Source organism: Asterias rubens, chromosome 1 (genome assembly GCF_902459465.1).
Source record: "Asterias rubens chromosome 1, eAstRub1.3, whole genome shotgun sequence".
Lineage (NCBI taxonomy): Eukaryota > Metazoa > Echinodermata > Asteroidea > Forcipulatida > Asteriidae > Asterias > Asterias rubens.
This window is the reverse complement of record NC_047062.1, coordinates 3,785,817-3,803,836: the sequence shown is the minus strand read 5'-3', so window position 1 is coordinate 3,803,836 and position 18,020 is coordinate 3,785,817. Positions and strand designations below refer to the sequence as shown.

Here is an 18,020-nt window from a genome sequence, read left to right as displayed (position 1 = left end):
GGACTAACTTTAGATCCGTTCAGACACACTGAGTTGAACTCGATCGAGTTGAACCATGAGTTGAACCAACTTTAGTACCGTGTCTGAACGCACCCATTGTGTGTAAAACTGTTTTTATTCACTGCAGACATTTGCAGGAGGTGGATACAGTGGGAACATAGAGTACTCTGCTCAATTGACCACAAGGGACCACAATTGAGTGATTTTCCCGTTGTTAAATTGTCTTACACGATTGTCTAACTCCAACCATTTTGTCCATCGATGAGCCACAAAAAGTTACATGAACCTCATGTGAATTCTCTTTATAGAGAAGTACTTGTTAGAAAATGGCCGTTTTCTGTGTGTCACCAACATTTTCCTGAAATTTAATCCGTGGCACGCATTATTTTGGAACCCATGTTTGTATATGTAAATCTACTTAACCTTTCACATTGAGTCCAAGATGGATCTCAGTGTTTGCTACATTACCAAACAATACTTTCTCAGAAAAAAATTGTGTATAGTTTACACTTTAAGAAATCATAAATAATTTCTAAACTTATATCTCGTACTCTTGAAGGTCAACTCAGCTGTCCCAGAAAGGAGGTCTAAAGATCATTCACACAAATCATAGACGCCGTCCCAAAGGAGAATTTTTTTGTTGATACAACACTTTTTTTCTGAACAATTTTTTTTTTATTTCAACCAATCACTGTTAGGATCCACTGTCAAGAGATATGGAGAATGTTTTGTGTTCGTTTTTCGTCAATGCTGGTATTTTTTAATTAGGTCTAAACAAACAACTATATAAATCTTAACTCAAAACTAACATTGTCTTTTTGATTTTGATACTTTGGAAATAAACTGATTGATTGATTGATGTCTGAAAGATATAGTTGTTGAATTGAGGATTAATGGGAGAGTTGGTAAATCAAAACGGAATACGGGGCCAGAGTTTGCCTCCGCAATTTTTTAAAACCAAATTCACTATTCCGCTATATCTTAAATACTAATTTCTATTCAGAATTTAACTGACTATTTCTTACTAGGTAAAGAGAAAGTGGCGAATCAATGTAATCATTTATCACACCCACTCCTATCTCTTCCTCATTCTCCAACCACCCCCCCCCTGTTCTTCATGGCCCACGCACACCCACCCACCCTTTCCATCTCTGAATGTATGTCACGCCAGTCATGTGAGCACATCATGATCTAGTCTCCTCTACCCAGACTGCTAGACTTGTGAACAAGGCGTTAATGGTCTGTCGCAGTGATAGTTGAGTTGTGGTGGTGGCGTTATGATACAGTTTTCCGAGATCTGCTCTCACACGAAGCTGCTGGTTGCCGACTACGACCCTCCAATAGTCATGAGAGCAATAAGGCCTTGTCACTGGAGGCAACTTTTACAGGTAACTGGGAGGCAACCAAATGCAGTGAAGGTTTCAGACCACTTTGGTAGCACATAAATAATTTTTCAAACAATGTCTTACAATCCCGAAGAAAATGAAGCGACCATTCAAAAATGAATGCCCTTTCTTTTTGGAGATCGCCTGGAACTGGTTGCCTGTAAATTGCCTCGTTTGACATGGCCCTCGCGGAGGCAAGCAGTCTCGCGAGAATACCACCAGTGCGGCAGGAATCGTGGAGAGAGTCGAAAGCGCGGTGAGGGAGTCGGAACACTACTGACATTTAACAACTTGTCCACAAGTCTAGTCTAGTGTGCAACTCATCATGAGCGTGACTTGGCTTCCTACCAAGTCGGATCCCACCACCACCACCAGCAGATTCATGTCTGCCAATTATATCAGGACACCCAGGGTCATTATGTGATCCAGCAGCAAGTCAACCCAGTTATCATCCCCCACCCCATTAACCTGAATCTCCATGTGGAGAAAAATATCATATTTCACTTCAAGTTTCATAAATCTTTGGGTTGAGTTCTGCTTGTTGTACATTTTTCTTTTTTTCTCTTTTCTTTTGGATGGGGGCGTTCATGTTAGATTTTGTCACGAAACAAAAATACGAATTCCATGCTATACACCATGCAAAATTTACAGTGAGATTTCCACTCTGATCATAGTTACAGTGATAATTTGATCAACTTTTGACGTAAAAAAAAGTAAGTGCTGTTTGTGCGAAAGGAAGGTGATTGTGATTTACTATATCAAAAGTAAAATATTACAAAATTTTACTGCTATACAATATTATGTCATTGATTTGTTAACAAGGGTTTGGGTAAAACACAAAACACAAACTTCCACAGATTTATATTTAATTGACACGATTTAAAACAATGATGATCGCAAGCTTCCCTTCAAATATTACTTGCAGAGGTGCTGTATTTTTTTGATAAATGAGTAAAAAAAAATCACAAAAACAATTTTTGTCTTAGCGAGTCGAAAAATTAGTCGAGCATGTACAATGGATTTACTTGACTCTCCTGAAAACATATCTGTAGAAGCGGAAACTGGTACAGGTAAATTATATTACATACATCTTCATTCACTGTGTGTATGGAGTAATGTCATGGCAAAAACTTGATCTTCAAAAGGGTGTCACGAAACAAATTGAGGTTGACCGTGTCTAGTTTTGAAGTGCACCAATGAAAACAGACTCTCCACTTTTTGAAATTAAAGCGGGTGTGCCGGAAACCACTGTCTAGACAAACATCATGGAGGATGAGAACTTGTGAGGTACAATATTCATGTAGAAGTGTCATTAAAATACACTGAAAATTATGTTTATTAAGAAGTAACATCAACAAATTTTACTATATTTTAAGGGAAGGTTTACATTTGGTAATCGGCTATGAATTTATTGCCAGTAAAAACCTTAGCTTAGAATAGCAGCCTATAGATGTGTTTCATATATAAAGCGTTTTGAGATACAGTTCACTTCAAAGTAATGTGTTATGTAAAAAAGATAAAAGTTTGTATGCCCCAAAAAGCGTTACTGCGAAACACTTTTCAGATATTCTAGGGATTATTCTTGCTATGTATACACTCGCTCTAATCTTGCAGGCGCCATTTTGATGGGCAATGTCATTGTGCGTTATTCAGTGAAGTGCGCAGTTTGGGCAACGCAGCAGTTATACAAAAACCTATTGCCAACCAAAATGGTGAGCATGGCACAGTCGACGCGTGTGATGGGCGTACAAGGGGTCAATAGGATACAAACAATCAATTCCAAACTAAAAAATCATTGCATTTTTGTAACTATTTATCTCACCGTCTCGACATGATCATACTTGAAGCGCTTCCCTTCTGACCTACAATCAATGGGGACAGACGGGCCTACTTTGGTGTCTTCCTTCCCCTCTCCCCTCCAGACCCAGTCCAGAAGAATAACAACACTCTCCCCTACCAAACATTAACCAGGACTGTAACTCCTCCTGGCTTATGGTCTATAAACCTATTCCTAGAGAGCCTAGCCACTAGATTTCCTTGATTGTGAAGGGGTTATTCCTGTTAAGCTTTGATCCATCTCTTTACTAACAGTACCTCAACCCGGCCCCTGAAAGTGTCTTGCCATAATCCGTATGCACTTTTTGGATCTGTGCCTTACTTGTTTTTTTTTTTTACAAAAAGTTTTTGTGTAAGACAGTGGGTTTTAGTGGGAGGGATGATATTAAGCAGATTTGTTATCCCCAAGGCTACAATTAGTCAGAGAGAATGGAGGGGATTGTTCCTAAGCGGGATCTAAATTCTAAACAATAGGATTTCTTGAGTGCACTGTACTGGTTTGTGTAAAAGACACTGTCTGAAAGGTGGTTAAAGTAAACGTGCCATCTGAAGCTTTTAAGACTTGAAAGTTGTAGAGATTTTAGTGTGTCAACCTTTTTCAACTTAAACACACTTTACAAAAAGTTTGTTCAGTTGCAATTTAGTGTAATCAGATGTGTGCGGGTTTTTTTTAAGGTTTTTATTTAGTACAGTTATAACGAGTGGAAAATATTTGACAGAAAAAATTGCTCTAGACTCAAATTAAACAATGATGTTTTTATGCTTACCAACCCTGTATTTTTTTCCTGGAAGTAGGCCTATATAGACATTTCAAATTCATCAGGAACCAGTGATGGAAAAACTTTTGAAGTCAGGCCTGCTATACTGTTGACTTCTGTTCTTGTTGTGAACAGCGCCCTCTATTGTCAGCTTACACCATTCCCTCTGGATTCCAGAAATACAAAATATCATTAAATGCTTTGCACCATCCAGACAAGTGGGCAAGATTACACCAGGCTTTCTTTGAGAATCCCATGAGAATAGTTGGCTTGTCAGTTTTGGGGTTTCCCCAATAATAAGCACACACAGACCCTGTGGTTTCTGTGGTCAATGTTCAGTAGACCATTTGATTGCACTCAAAGCCCTTCGGGTCTAAGATAATCAAAAAGCCTGAGGAAAGGTCAGTCCATAGTATTGCTCCGAGATTGACTTCAAAAGATTTCCTCGCCAAACATTTCCTTCAAACTATTTTTGTTTGTGAGAGAGTGTGATTGTTCACAAGCAAGGTCTACTCATTAGCGAACCTCCTTGTTCATGTGTTTTTTGAAGTACAGCGAACCAAAAGGCGTCTTTTGTGTTTGGGTTAAGGCATAGTTGATGTCCACATGTACCATGCTGACCATCATGACCTCTCTAAGGAAAACCTCAAGCTCAAAAATGCTTTGAGACTTGCTTGTCAACAGAACGTGTTGAACAGGTCTGAAGGTTGAAGGTTGATTGTTGGCGAGCTAATGAAGCAATAACATCAAAGAACAACCACATTTTGAAAGTGATCAAATGATTGGCTGAATAAACCTTTTTATGAACAACTGATGCAAGTATAATTGCTTCAGGGATTTGTTATGGTATTTCCTCTCACGTTTTGTACAACATTTCTGATTACACGTTTTGAGAGTGTACTTTAGGACAACTGTAGAACAAATTATTTTTGAGTGAAAGATTTGTCTATTATTGTTAAATTTTTGGATGAGGAGTCTGTGTCCAGAGCAAGAGAAACATTACGAGAAACACCAAGAGAAATTACAAATACCTTTCAGTAGTCAAGTCACATTTTCAAATATAATGATTGTTACCATGAAGGAAGGACATTTCCATGGTCTTTCTAACAACAACCATGGCATGCATCGAGTAGAATTCCCATTCAAAAATAGCCTTCTGTTCGATTTGTGACCAAGGTGGGGCGGAGCTACCGAAAGGCTTCCTTTTAGACAAGTAAACAGTAGTCATAACTCATGTAACTCGGACATGGTAAGTGCTCTGGAATGACCAAAGGAAGACCAGGAACATGGAAAGCTTGAAGGACAAATCGTGTTTGTGGAGTATTTACTTGTACTTTGTTTGACAGTTAGTGCCCTCGGGACTCTAAAGACAATGAATGTTGTGGTGGGATTTAAGAGAACACTTAGAACCTGTTGTCACAAAATAAATACAAAATACAACAGGAGTGGTTGGATTTGGAGGGAATGCAGCAATCTTGGGCATGGTTTATTTACATTATCAGAAGTCATTCAAAGTTACTTTGTGTTCATGTAAGAGTTAATTGTTGTGTAAAATTCTAAAACCTATTGTTAACAAAAACAGACAAGCTGAAGACAAATACCTACAAGTGTCAGTTCTTCTGAATTTGAATAAATAGATCCCTCAATTTATTTATAGAGACCTATTCGGTCTGTTGTCTGTTTATGACCAGAGCAATTAGGTCCTCCTACCCTTTAATCAAACTATGTGGTCAATGTTTCAAATGATATTGTGGTTCACACTTTATCGTTGCAAATCTGAATGGATAATTAAGAATCTCCATAGTTCATTTTCCCTGTTATTTTGTTGACTTTTGTCTCAGTGCTATGTGCATTAAGTCTGTTGAATTTTTATATTGTTTTAGTGTTTTCTCAAAAAGTAAAGCATAACATGGAATAGTATTTCAAGAGAAGTCTTTCACCATTACCTTCTGTAGTATACCCTGTAAGTTATTTGTAAATCTGTGAACTTTTAAAAAAAATTCTGTTCCGAAAGTGTCCAATTGCTTTAAGGCAATACAAATAATCAAATTCAAGTACTTTAACTTCTGTATATAACATACCATAATGTGAAAGGTTTTTGGTACAAATAGTTTTTTGTTGTTGCAAGCCGTCCCTAGAAAGCAATTGATACGACTGACACTTGAGTATTACTTAGATAGTAAGGCAACATTTTATGTAGGAAATAATTATTGAGCTCCATGGTTATACAGTGTTAAAAGACTGCTTTGTGTCAAAAAAAATTTCAGTCTATTCATACTGCCAATGTTTTAAAAGGTTTTACTAACTAAAAACCTTGTTTTGTCTCACTAGGTACCTATCCATAACTGTATATTTTCAAGAGTTCACAATTTGTTTTGTTATTGCCAATTCAGTTGAGCGACAAACTCAATTTCCGCTATCAAACAGGTAAAATGACAACACAATGTGTACTCACAGACGTGCACTCCAAATGCAGTGATCATTTAAAAAACCACCGTAAACAAAAATCCTGTACCAACTGAATAACACCACCAGCATTGAGAAAGAAGTCAATTTAGCCATTATGATTGGCTGAAAGTGTTGCCATCTTCAACCAATGGCCTTGCTGAGATTATTTACACTGACGATGTCATTTCTAACAATAGAACTGGATTGGGAATTACCTTTCCACTCCAGACAGTGTTCATAATAGATATATAGCTGTATAAAGGTCCTTGACAAAATTCCAAATGACTCTGTCGTAGCTCCGCCCACGACCAAATTTGGCAATGTGTACCCAAAGCTCTTTTTCTGTCCACAAAAAACGTCACATGTGTGTGCAGAGGACCAGCTCTAGTTCCAACATGTGGTTTTCTCTGGAGATAATGTAAATATCTCCTGTGTCAGGTGGCTGTGTGGAATTTCAAACAGGGCTCTTTCACTTCAAGCCTTAAAACAGCTGGCACCAAGGGCAGGGTTGTTTGTCAAGTGATGAGGACTGTTGTAATGCTCAAAATGTGGTCTTATACCTATATACTCCAAGTGCTCTAATCAGCAATTCTCTACTCCAATGCACTTGTTAATGTGACCACTGTGGGAATCAGTGTACATTTCTATACTTGAAATTCCATCAGGTCTTTTTTAAAGGTGTTGAACAAGATTTGTACTCATAGTCACTGACAGTTTATGCTTTGTGTGATCACTGAGGAAGAAATGGTGTGATCAACCATGAATCAACCATACAATTAGAGAGGGGTTCTCCTCCATGATACAATTTAGTCCTACAACATGAAATGACAAGCCTGTGCACATTTGGACTTTGATCCGTTGTGTGAGTCTGGAGAAAATAGTGAAAAACCAGGTACAAATTGTTCAGCATGTAAACACATTGTCCTTAATTTAGTTGTAACAACCCAAATCAGCTGCTGGCTGCATTGTTTTTAGGTTTTTAGACTGCATTTTTCCTGAGTTATAACTTCATTTCAGAGGGATTTATTTCTCAGAAATATTGTTTTTGCTTCGCTTATCACAGACTAAAATATCTCAGCACTGGGTGTTTTTTTTTTGGGGGGGGGGGGTGCCTACATGTTTTTATTTCAAATCCTAGACAGTCAGTTCAATGCAAAAGTTATTGTCAACAACCAGCTATCGGGAAATACTTTTGTGTTTGATTTTCACCACAATACATGTTAACTTTTGAAAAGTCAAACAATTTAGTTTGAAAAGCCATGGTGCGTTTTTTGACACTTCAACTGTGTTGGAGATCAGTGCGTGTGATTGATGTTCCAATTCTCACTCACCCTGGATAATAAACAAGTGAGTTTATTTTGTTACCTGACATGACTAGATTGAATGGTGAAGGTCTAAAATAGCACGGTAGCATTGTGGCTTATTGTTATTATTTTCTAACGAATGTTTGTCTCAATGTAAACAAATGTCGTGAACAATTTTATCGCCACTGTGACATCAATCTTCTCAACTGTGATGAGAAATATGCTACTGTGGAATAATTTTTCAGGTGATGGTGCGAGATTTGTTATTTCCATACCTCTCTAACTTAGGGAGATTTTTAGTTTAAATAAAGTCTTCTTTTTTTCGGTAGGGATAAAAGTTAATTCATCTGTATTTGCGATTAAATCTCACTGCAGCCGATTTCACAAAACGCTAGGATTAATCTTGAGTTAGGACAAGTAACCTGTCCTAACCATGGAGGAAAGGTTCCATGCATCCTATGTATTTGTATCTGGAATGGAACTTATCTTGCCTCTAAGTCCTGAGATTAATCCTAAGTTAGGAAGAGTTTGGTGAAATCGATGGCTGGGCACTGCAGCCTAACAACAGTAAATACCACAAATGCACTTTGTACATAACAGGCGATTCTGCAGTAAAGAGCTACTGGACTGTTTATTTTTTAAGTTAAAAACCGAAACTGCATCCCAATAACCTATATTTTGGTATCTGCAACTGATTAATCACAATGAGTAGTATTTACTCATAGGGAGTGAGGTAAAATAAGATCAGCAAATAAATCAATAAAACCCCGATAGTCTCAGGGATAAAGTATTGAACAATGTTTGAGTTGATGATTATAAAAGTTTGCACAAGGGGAGATTTTGAACGTTTGAAATCTTTACTGAATGTTTGAAACCGGTTACTGCTTCCCTTTGAAGAGTTTTTGTATCTTTTGTAGATCACGTTTTTGGCCAAAACATGAATCCCTTCTCATTGTGAATGAAGATGCATGTATTATTATTTACCTGCTCTATTGAGTTAGAAAAACAAACAAAATCACAGAGCGATGTTTTCAGGAGAGTCGAATAAATACCTGGGATCGATCTCATAAAGATCAAATGTTTGGCCAGTCCCTTCTCACTGCGAATGAAGATGTATGTAATATAATTACAAAGATACTGACAAAATAGGGACAACACCAACATTGGGATTGATACTGACAGCTCAATTGGTAGAGCGCCGGCACATTAATCCGGAGGTCGTTGGTTCGAATCCTAATCTAGTCAACTCTTTATTCAACCTCCAAAATAATATAGTTTACCTGTTAGTAGAAGTTTCAGCTTCGTAATAGTCCCTCAAGTTTTTGAGAGAAAACAAAAGAAAATCGCAGAACGATGTTTTCAGGAAAGTCGCGTAAAAACCAGTACTGGTAAATAAGTTGCTAAAATTAGTTTCATTACATTGTTTTACTCATGTTAAAAAACACTATAGCACCTCAGCAAGTAACATTTTAAGGGAAGCTTTCTACTATCATTATCTTCAAACCTTGTAAATGTAATGTTAATCTGTGGACATTGTGTTTTGTGTTACAAAAAGTACCTAACCCTTTAAGAACCCATTCAGGCCTTGATGAAGTCTCTCAATGGTTTAGTGTGCCACCAAACAACTGTTCTGTCCAGTGGACATAATGAATGACACCAGCCAATACAACAGACAGCTCTTACAATAATAATAACACTGCCTTAGCAAGCATCCTTGAGAAAATAAATAACATCCTTTCTTGAGGAATTCCTCACATGAGTTGTGGAATGTTTACCATGGCCCTGAAGGCCAGGGACTACCTGTTGTTTATTGTGGGGTCACCCAATTTCAAAATGCTTGACTGGAGAGATAGTTCCATATTGTGGAAGAATCTCCGCTCTGGTTCCTGTTTTGAGAGATTGGCAGTTGTCTATTTGTAACTATGATGAGAATAGTGTCTTAATTTTATGTGTGCGTTAGCACTGTATTCTCTGTACTTCTACCGAGTTCTGTAAAACAAATCACAGGCATATTACTCATATCACCCGAGTAATATGAGTGTGGTTTTTTTCACAGAACTCGAGAGAAAGTGCTGAATATGCAAATTTTAGATGAGTATGCAAACGTAACATTTATAAAAGAATAGTGGCCATGGACCAATAGGTGCTGCTTTTCTTACTGGGATTATCTGCTTCAATTGGCAAGTTGGCCGCACTGTGCGTGAAAAAGGAAAATGAGAAATGTCTTGTACCAAGACTACATTTTGGTCAGTGCGCACAGCTGATAAATAAGAACCATGCCTTATTCCATGCTAAGATTGAACAAAAGATGCAGTTTTTAGTGTGTTTGTTCCTCACTGCTGAGCAATGTCCTCAGGATTTTTTTCATCACAACACATAATTACCATGGGTGGGAAATGAGAAGGTTGGGAAGTGAGTCAGGCTACATTTGTTTTTGTTTTATAAACAATTGTTTTATCGCTGATATAATTTTTGACCAGGAAGATACTTATAGAAGAAGTGACGTTTGTCCCACTCCAAATATTTCATGGAATGTGTCCCAAGAATTGAATCAAGGAAGTTTCAAAAGGAAGGAAAGCCCTACATGTGATTGTTTGATCAGAAAAACATATACATATTATATAATTATTCAGTAAGTGAGTTTTTTTCCATTTCAAGTATTTCATGGAATATTTCCCAAAATTAAAATCAGGGAAGTTTCAAATCAAAGTGAAAGCGTTACTTGTAAAATGTTTGTAAAAGTTTATTTTATTTTATGTCATCAACTTTTTCAATTTTTCTAAAAGAAAACTTGTGAACTGCTTTTATTTGGGCAATGAGTTTGCAACATTGCCAAGAACTGACATTAATATTATTTGATGTAAACATTTGATATCAAATTGACATGAATGTCTACATATCAAAGGAAGCAAGTTGGTTGAGTGTGTGACATAAATTTCAAAGTAATACTAAACAAATTATGGATATGAAATGGATAATGATCATCATTGTTTAGTGTAATCTTTTCAGGAATACAACATGAGCATAGCAGATTACAAAGAAACTTTAGAACATTTTCTTTACAATGTACATAAGTCTTTTTATTAATGCATTAAAAATACATGGAATGATTGGAATTTTTGTTTAGTTTAAAACATTGTGAGAAACGGCTCTCCCTCTGAAGTAACGTAGTTTTCGAGAAATAAGTAATTTTCCACTGAAATATTGTGGATTTGATTTTAAGATCACGAAATCAAGCATCTGAAAGGACACAACTTCTTGTGGCAAGGGTGTTTTTTCTTTTATTATTATCTTACAACTTTGACAACCAATCGAGTTCAAATTTTCACAGGTTTGTTATTTCATGCATATGTTTGGATACACTAAGTGAGAAGACTGGTCTATGACAATTACCAAAGGTGTCCAGTGTCTTTAAAACTTGAAATCTTCATTCTTCTCGGACTTAGAATCATTTCTTTATTTTGCCTGCAGGGAAAATCTTGATACTTGAAGGGTGACAGATGGGAGATACAATCCTCCCTGCTGAACCAATGGGTGAGTTTTCCAGTTTGGTTTTATTTTCTGGCTTATTAAAAACAAACACATGGTTGGCAACCACACAGTTGGTTGAAACAACCTTGTTTTTCTACAAAAACAAATAATTGTAAACCAACTTTGAGAGCCAAGAAGTCCATTATTGTGAGCATGAATGTTTTGATTGGTCCCAGAAAGCTTCTCATTGTTTTGGTCACGGCTGCTGCTGTAAAGGATGGGCATGCTCACTGTCTTGCTCTATGATGATATATAGCGCAGCAGGACAATTAAAAAGGCCATGGAAACAATGGTGAGGAGGTCTCTGTTCCCAGATTCTGGAAGTGACTTGTTTTACGACTGAAAAGACCATGGAGCTAAGACTAATAAAGTGATTAAGCTATGACATTGCCTCTATGAAGAAAAAGGTTTGCTTTATTTTATTTGATGAAGACTGGTCATGGTACATTCTTACTGATTTTTTGCTGCATGGCGGATTCACCATAGAGCAAGGACCATCGTTTCACAATGACTGTCACAGAGACTCAGCACAACAAGACCTTCCGCTCAAGGCCCTATATCCTGCCAGCTAGTAATCCAACCCCTTCCCCCTTTCCCCTCACTGTATCCTACCAGGCCCCAATCGAAAGCAAGTTTGAGCATACCCCATGTAATTTAGTAAATAGGCTACATAAATTAACACAAAAACTATCCCACATGAGTGCTTCTGTATGTTCCCTTTAACTCATTGTTTCAACGTTTGTCTATGTCCTCGCTCTATGGGATTGAGAGGAAGCACATGGCCATCACCTTGCTCTGGTTCTAAAATGTGTTTATCCTGAGTTGACCGGCCCAGTTTTTGCAACCCTAACTCCCACTCCCCATAATGAAAACCATTTTTATAAGGCATTGGACACTATTGGTAATTACTAATGTTATCATAAAAATTTACTTGGCAATATGAGCAACGTAGAGCTGGTGACAGTATTAAGCATTATGAGAAACGGCACCCTCTGAAGTAGCGTAGTTTTTGAGAAAGAGGTAATTTCTCACCCAAGTAGACTTCAGGCCTGAAGCCTTTTTTTAAGAGTCTGAAGTTGCCAAATTTTTGCAACAAGGGTGTTTTTCTTTCATCACTCTCTTGCAACTTTGATGACCAATTGAGTCCTAATTTTCACAGATCTGTTATTTTGTACATTTATTTTGGGATGCAACAAATGAGAATACTGGTAAGTGGTATTTGCAGTTACCAAACTCGTCTAGCGCACTCTGGGTAGAGAAATGTCAATAATTATATTCACCATGTTTGTGTCATGTGGGTACACACATGGTAGAAGGCCGTTCCCTTTAAACTCATTGTTTAACCTCAGTCTTTCACCCCAAGAGATAAGCCTGACAGTTTTTATCAATGAAAAAAATGCTCACTGGCCTTGGAATCTGGCCATGAACACCTGTCAAACAAACTACAATCAAAAATGAAAAAAAAAAAAAAAATACTTCTTTTATCATGAAAGGTTTACAGTGTTTTCAGTTCTGGTTTGGTGCTTGTTTTTGGAGCGCTGAGTATTGTTTCCTGTTTGTGAATTTCCAAACATTGGTATGGAGTCAGCTGACAAGAAAGAGTGAACAATTTCAACTTGTTATTTCCTGACTACAATGTCAAAAAGAAAGAGAAAGTTTGATTTAAATTTCTTTTTATGTATAAAAATAGCCATGGGGAAAAAAGGACCACATGATCAGTGGCTCATTGCTACCTGACTTTGTGGAGTTCTTCCCCTCATCCGTTCTACTGTCACTGCAGTAAAAGTTTTCAGTGTGGCTTGTTATACCTCTGTACAAATTGTAAAGTTTGATTAGTCGAGAACCAATCACGTGCCGTGCAACAAATATGCATGTTACATGGCTCGACGGGCCAGGTAACATGAAAAGTGATGTACACCGGTGTACATCACCTTGATCGTTCCCAGCGTTGGTCGATTTCCAGCGCTGTGTACGAAACAACCGCGGGTCCGAGGGAATTGTTTCTTGTTCGTCTGCTTATTTAACAATGAATAGTCCGTCAGAATAATGTTTGAAGATGACAACAGAACTTCGAGAAGAGGAATAATAATGTAACAAAGGTATAACAAAACAATTGTTGCACGCTGTGACTGGGGTCCATGGGTTTTGTACACCCTTGAAGGAAAATGGCACCCTTGGCTTTGCCTCGGGTGCCATTTTCCCCCTCGGGTGTACAAAACGCCATGGACCCCGTCACAGCGTGCAACAATTGTATAATGAACATCACAAATCCTATAGGCCTTATTCAATTCAAATACACATTTACTTTCATACATGTATTACGGAGTAAAGCAAAACAAAATAAATGTAATAAATATGGGGCCATTTTTAGTTGCTTTTCTTAACCCCCATGTTTTCAAGTTAAACAATGTTTTCCTTGTCATGTTGTCTCTGTGATTTTTAATTGTTTTTAGTACACTCCTATATTACGTCCTCCATACCTCAAAAGGCTTATTGCCTACTCCTGGGCCTAAAACAGTGTTACCCCTTCACAGTCCATAATTATGAAGGCATGGGTATCATCCTGAAGCAATAAATCTAGATTATTGCCCCTAGGTATCTCATCCAGTAGGAGTCTGATGAGCAGAATGCACTACTTCCTTAGCTTTTTACCAAGCATTTAACAATAAGTGCCTTGTTTAAATGTCATGATGACTGGGTATGGAACCCATCCTCTGCTACTGCAAACGTGCAAACTAACAACACCAGAGCTATAGGTCCGGTGAAGTTTCAGTTGTTATAAGGTCGCCCAACACCTCAATGCATAATGATAATGACGTGGAAATCAAGCTGAAGCCCTAGCTGGTTACGTCCCTGGTTAACTTGTCCTAAATAGACACTCATTATTTACAAGTTGTGTTTTTTTAAATCCAACAGTTCAACACACCTGAGGTGAATGATTACAGGCATTAATCAAGTTTGATCCAACCTAATTATTGTATGTCCTTGCTGTTTATTTACACACCGTTTGGCTCCACCTGTCTTAAGTTACAGCCTTCAGATTCCTGTCAAAATGCCCTTGGGGGGAATTACAGGAACTGTTGAAAGCTCAATTTAATCTCTCTTCATTTTATTCAACAGCAAGCACTTCAGAATTGCACATTGAAAGAATCAAAATAACATCATTGTTTTGTTTCTTGTCAATCTCGTAGTGGGCATGGGCACAGCATGCAAGTTAACATGGACACCATATCTTTACATGTTTGAAATTGACTCTCAAAACCGTGGACAATGGGCAGAAATTAGAGAGATGGGGACGTCAGGGGTCATTAAGCTGTGCCCTCTTCTTCCTTGATATCCCCCGCATTTATTTCACCTCAGTTTCTTGTTGAGTTTCTATAATACACAGTTACATTAGCGCTTGAGTTAGCAAGTAGGGATTAGAGAGCACCCTGTGTACCCCGAACCAAGGAAAACAATGTGTTTTTTGTTCGGAGAGCGTAATGGCAATGAGAGTTTTTTCCATTAGTTATGTGAAGAGTGACCAGGGTCTATGTATCAATGAGGCTATGTTATAAAGCAAGGACTGGCTGGAGGGTCTATGGTCTGTTCCTCCATGGTCTGTGGCAACCACTGCCTTCAACCATTCCCCTGGCTGGCTCACTCCATCTTCTATCACAAGTCCTGAAACAGTGATGAAAGAGTTACACCGTAGAGCAAGGCTTAAGTTTTGTTACACTGATTTGCTGGCTTATTTTCATTCTTCAACAAATTGTATTGAACATTTGAGTAGTTTCTTATTGTTGTGTAAGTAGGATATATGTTTTACTGCAAACATGTTGTGAACAAAAGCAATGGATATTGACTGACTGCTAAATTTGTAAATGACAATGAGCTTCTACTCAAGTTCTACAGTGTGTTTGGTGAAGATGTTATGGGGGTTGACCCCTAAATACTTTTGTGCATTGTTGCCGCTACGCGGCGCTTTATGATTTTTGGTTGTCAGTAATTTGTGTGATTTTTTCATAATGTTATACTTTTAAAATACATCAAATGACAAGGATCTATATGTCAGTTATATAAAACAAATATTGAGTGGCTTTAATTCATGGAATGGAAGGAATATTATCGCTCGGTAAAATTTGGACTGTTCCATTTCACTCGGCTTCGCCTCGTGAAATGGAACAGTCTAAATTTTACCTTGCGATAATATTCCTCCCATTCCACTCTGAGCCACTCAATATTTGTATACTAGTATCCAGCTCATTTTTGCTTAGCATCAAATTATTAAGCACTATTTTTTTGCTAACAGCTTTATGAAATTGGGACCTGTGGTCTGACTGCTGTACAACCAGGGCAAAAATCCCCCTTGAATCATGTGCTTGAACCACTGAGGAAGGAACTAGTACAGCGTCTGCTTTTCGCCTTCTCCCACTTCTGAACTGCTAATTCAAAATCAGTGTTCAAGTCCAGTAACACATCTCACACCCCTAGACCCTGATGTCACTGTTTTAACTACCGTTGAAATTCTTGGATGTATTATGTGTCAGAATCTGCATTTGTCATACATTGTGTATACCTGGACTGGTTGATGAAACATTTTATTACTTCAATGCATTCCTGTTGGAAATTGTGTTAACCACTTTGACGCCCTCCCTTGGGGGGCATTTCGACTTGGCATTGTTCTTAATTGCATCACCTATCACCAGCTGTGGTTGGGACCTCAGAGTGCCTCTGTCTGTGCATAGATAGTCTGTGGAGCTGTACAGGGAAAGCCTTGTTGAGTTTCGCTGCTCCGGTAGTCTTGGTACAAGACGCTGTTGTTCATTATCAATTATCTCATTTATCGCAATTCGCCTTGCACATTAAGAATTAATAGGGATCACTCATTGCCAGACCTCAGATGATAATTATCAAGCAAAAGTTTTGGCACAGTGCCAGTTGTGAGTCAGGTGTAAGACACTGGACACTATTGGTAATTGTCAAAGGCCAGTCTTCTCACTTAATGAATCTCAACAAATGCACAAAATAACAAACCTGTGAAAATTTGAGCTCAATTGGTCGTCGAAGTTGCGAGATAATAATGAAAGAAAAAGATCCTTGTCACATAAAGTTGTGTGCTTTCAAATGCTTGATTTTGAGACCTCAAAATCTTATTTTGAGGTCTTGAAATCAAATTCGTGGAAAATTACTACATTCTCGAAAACTATATTACTTCACAGAGAACCGTTTCTCACAATTTTTCATACTATCAACAACTACCCATTACTTTCTTACCAAGTAAGTTTTACGCTAATAATTGTTTTGAGTGATTACCAATGGTGTCCACTGCTTTTAATACATCTCAAAATAAAAATATTTGAGTTGGTGGCATATGATGGCTATGGCTAGATCGCGAGTCAGCATGTGTTGAAGTATTGGAAATTCTTAGTAGCACCCTTAATTAGTAATTAGTCGTAGCTGTAGCTTTCAATTTGGATTCGGCCTTCTTCAGATGGATTGTATGGACTCAAGAAGGTTGGTATATTTAAAGGCACTGGACACTATTGGTAATTACTCAAAATTGTTGTTAGCATAAAAACTTACTTGGTAACAAGCAATGGAGAGCTGTTGATAGTATAAAACATTGTGAGAAACGGCTCTCTGAAGTAATTAGTTTTTGAGAAAGACGTAATTTCTTACTCGGATATTAAAATACTTCAGCTGAAGCCTTTTTTAGCAACTAATAGCACACAAATGTGTGCAACAAGTGTGTTTTCTTTTACTATGTTCTCTTGCAACTTCAATGATCCAAATTTTCACAGATTTGTCATTTTATGCATATGTTGGGATACACCAGGTGAGAATACTTGTCTTTGACAATTACCAAGTGTCTGGGGAATCATTTCACAAAGAGTTTGGACTAGTCCTAAGTTAGGCACTAGTCCTAGGAGGGAAGGCTGGTGCTAAGTTAGGGCGAGTAACTCACTAGTGCTTTTCCTAAGTGTTTTTTAGAGAAATTGTTTTTTTTTTCATAACTTTGTTGACTTGAAATACCACCAAAGTAATTGTCTTCACCAGTTTTTAAGCATTGGAAACAAAATGCCACAGAATCCCTAAACCGTGACAAAATCAACGAGAAAGCGATCTCCCCTTTTAACAATACCACAACTATTTTGCCAAATCATTCCCTTTTTTCAATTTGGACTCTACCACTGAATAAGAGGACAAAACTCTAAAACCCATGGCCCAATTTTTGCCACATACGTCATTTCATTGTCCTATTATTATTTTTAACTAATTCAATTGCTCAGTAGTAGCTAGAAAGAGAAAGTGGTTTATCGTTGACATGTGCTGTGGCCAGATTGCAAAGTTTGTTGGTCCTAAACATAATTTATACATTGCTGTGGTGATCAAATAAACATTTCAGTAGTAAGCCCCAAGAAAAACAAATAAAACTACCCGCAGTTTCAAACCACGTTAGAGATCTTGAAAATGTTTGAGATGTTGCCTTTGAAAACAGTTTAACTTCTTAAAAGAAGTTGCTCTTATATGTTTTGTCAAGATGTGATTGACAAACTCCAAAATCTCCCAAGGGAATTGTTCATATTCAAACAGCGCCCTCTATTGCCAGCAGTTTTTTGCACATATTCTAGTTCTCTCCAATTGCAAAACCTGCATAATGTATCAAACTTCATGTGTTGCAACATGGGTGACGAAACACTCGAGTGGTAGACACTCATTATTGCTGCTACAATCAGTTGAAAAGATACTTTATTTTTTTATTAACAAAATTTTGT

At 37.6% G+C, this 18,020-nt stretch overlaps 1 long non-coding RNA gene across 2 annotated transcripts in view; it reads left to right on the top strand.

Annotated features, from left to right (window-relative positions):
• The window catches only part of LOC117294978, a 30,832-nt gene extending 19,566 nt beyond the window's left edge, over positions 1–11,266 (top strand). For both annotated transcript variants that reach the window (XR_004519605.1, XR_004519606.1), the window contains exon 3: positions 11,203–11,266. This is a non-coding gene — a long non-coding RNA (uncharacterized LOC117294978). The remainder of the gene's footprint in view (positions 1–11,202) is intronic.
• The last annotated feature ends 6,754 nt before the right edge of the window (positions 11,267–18,020 follow it).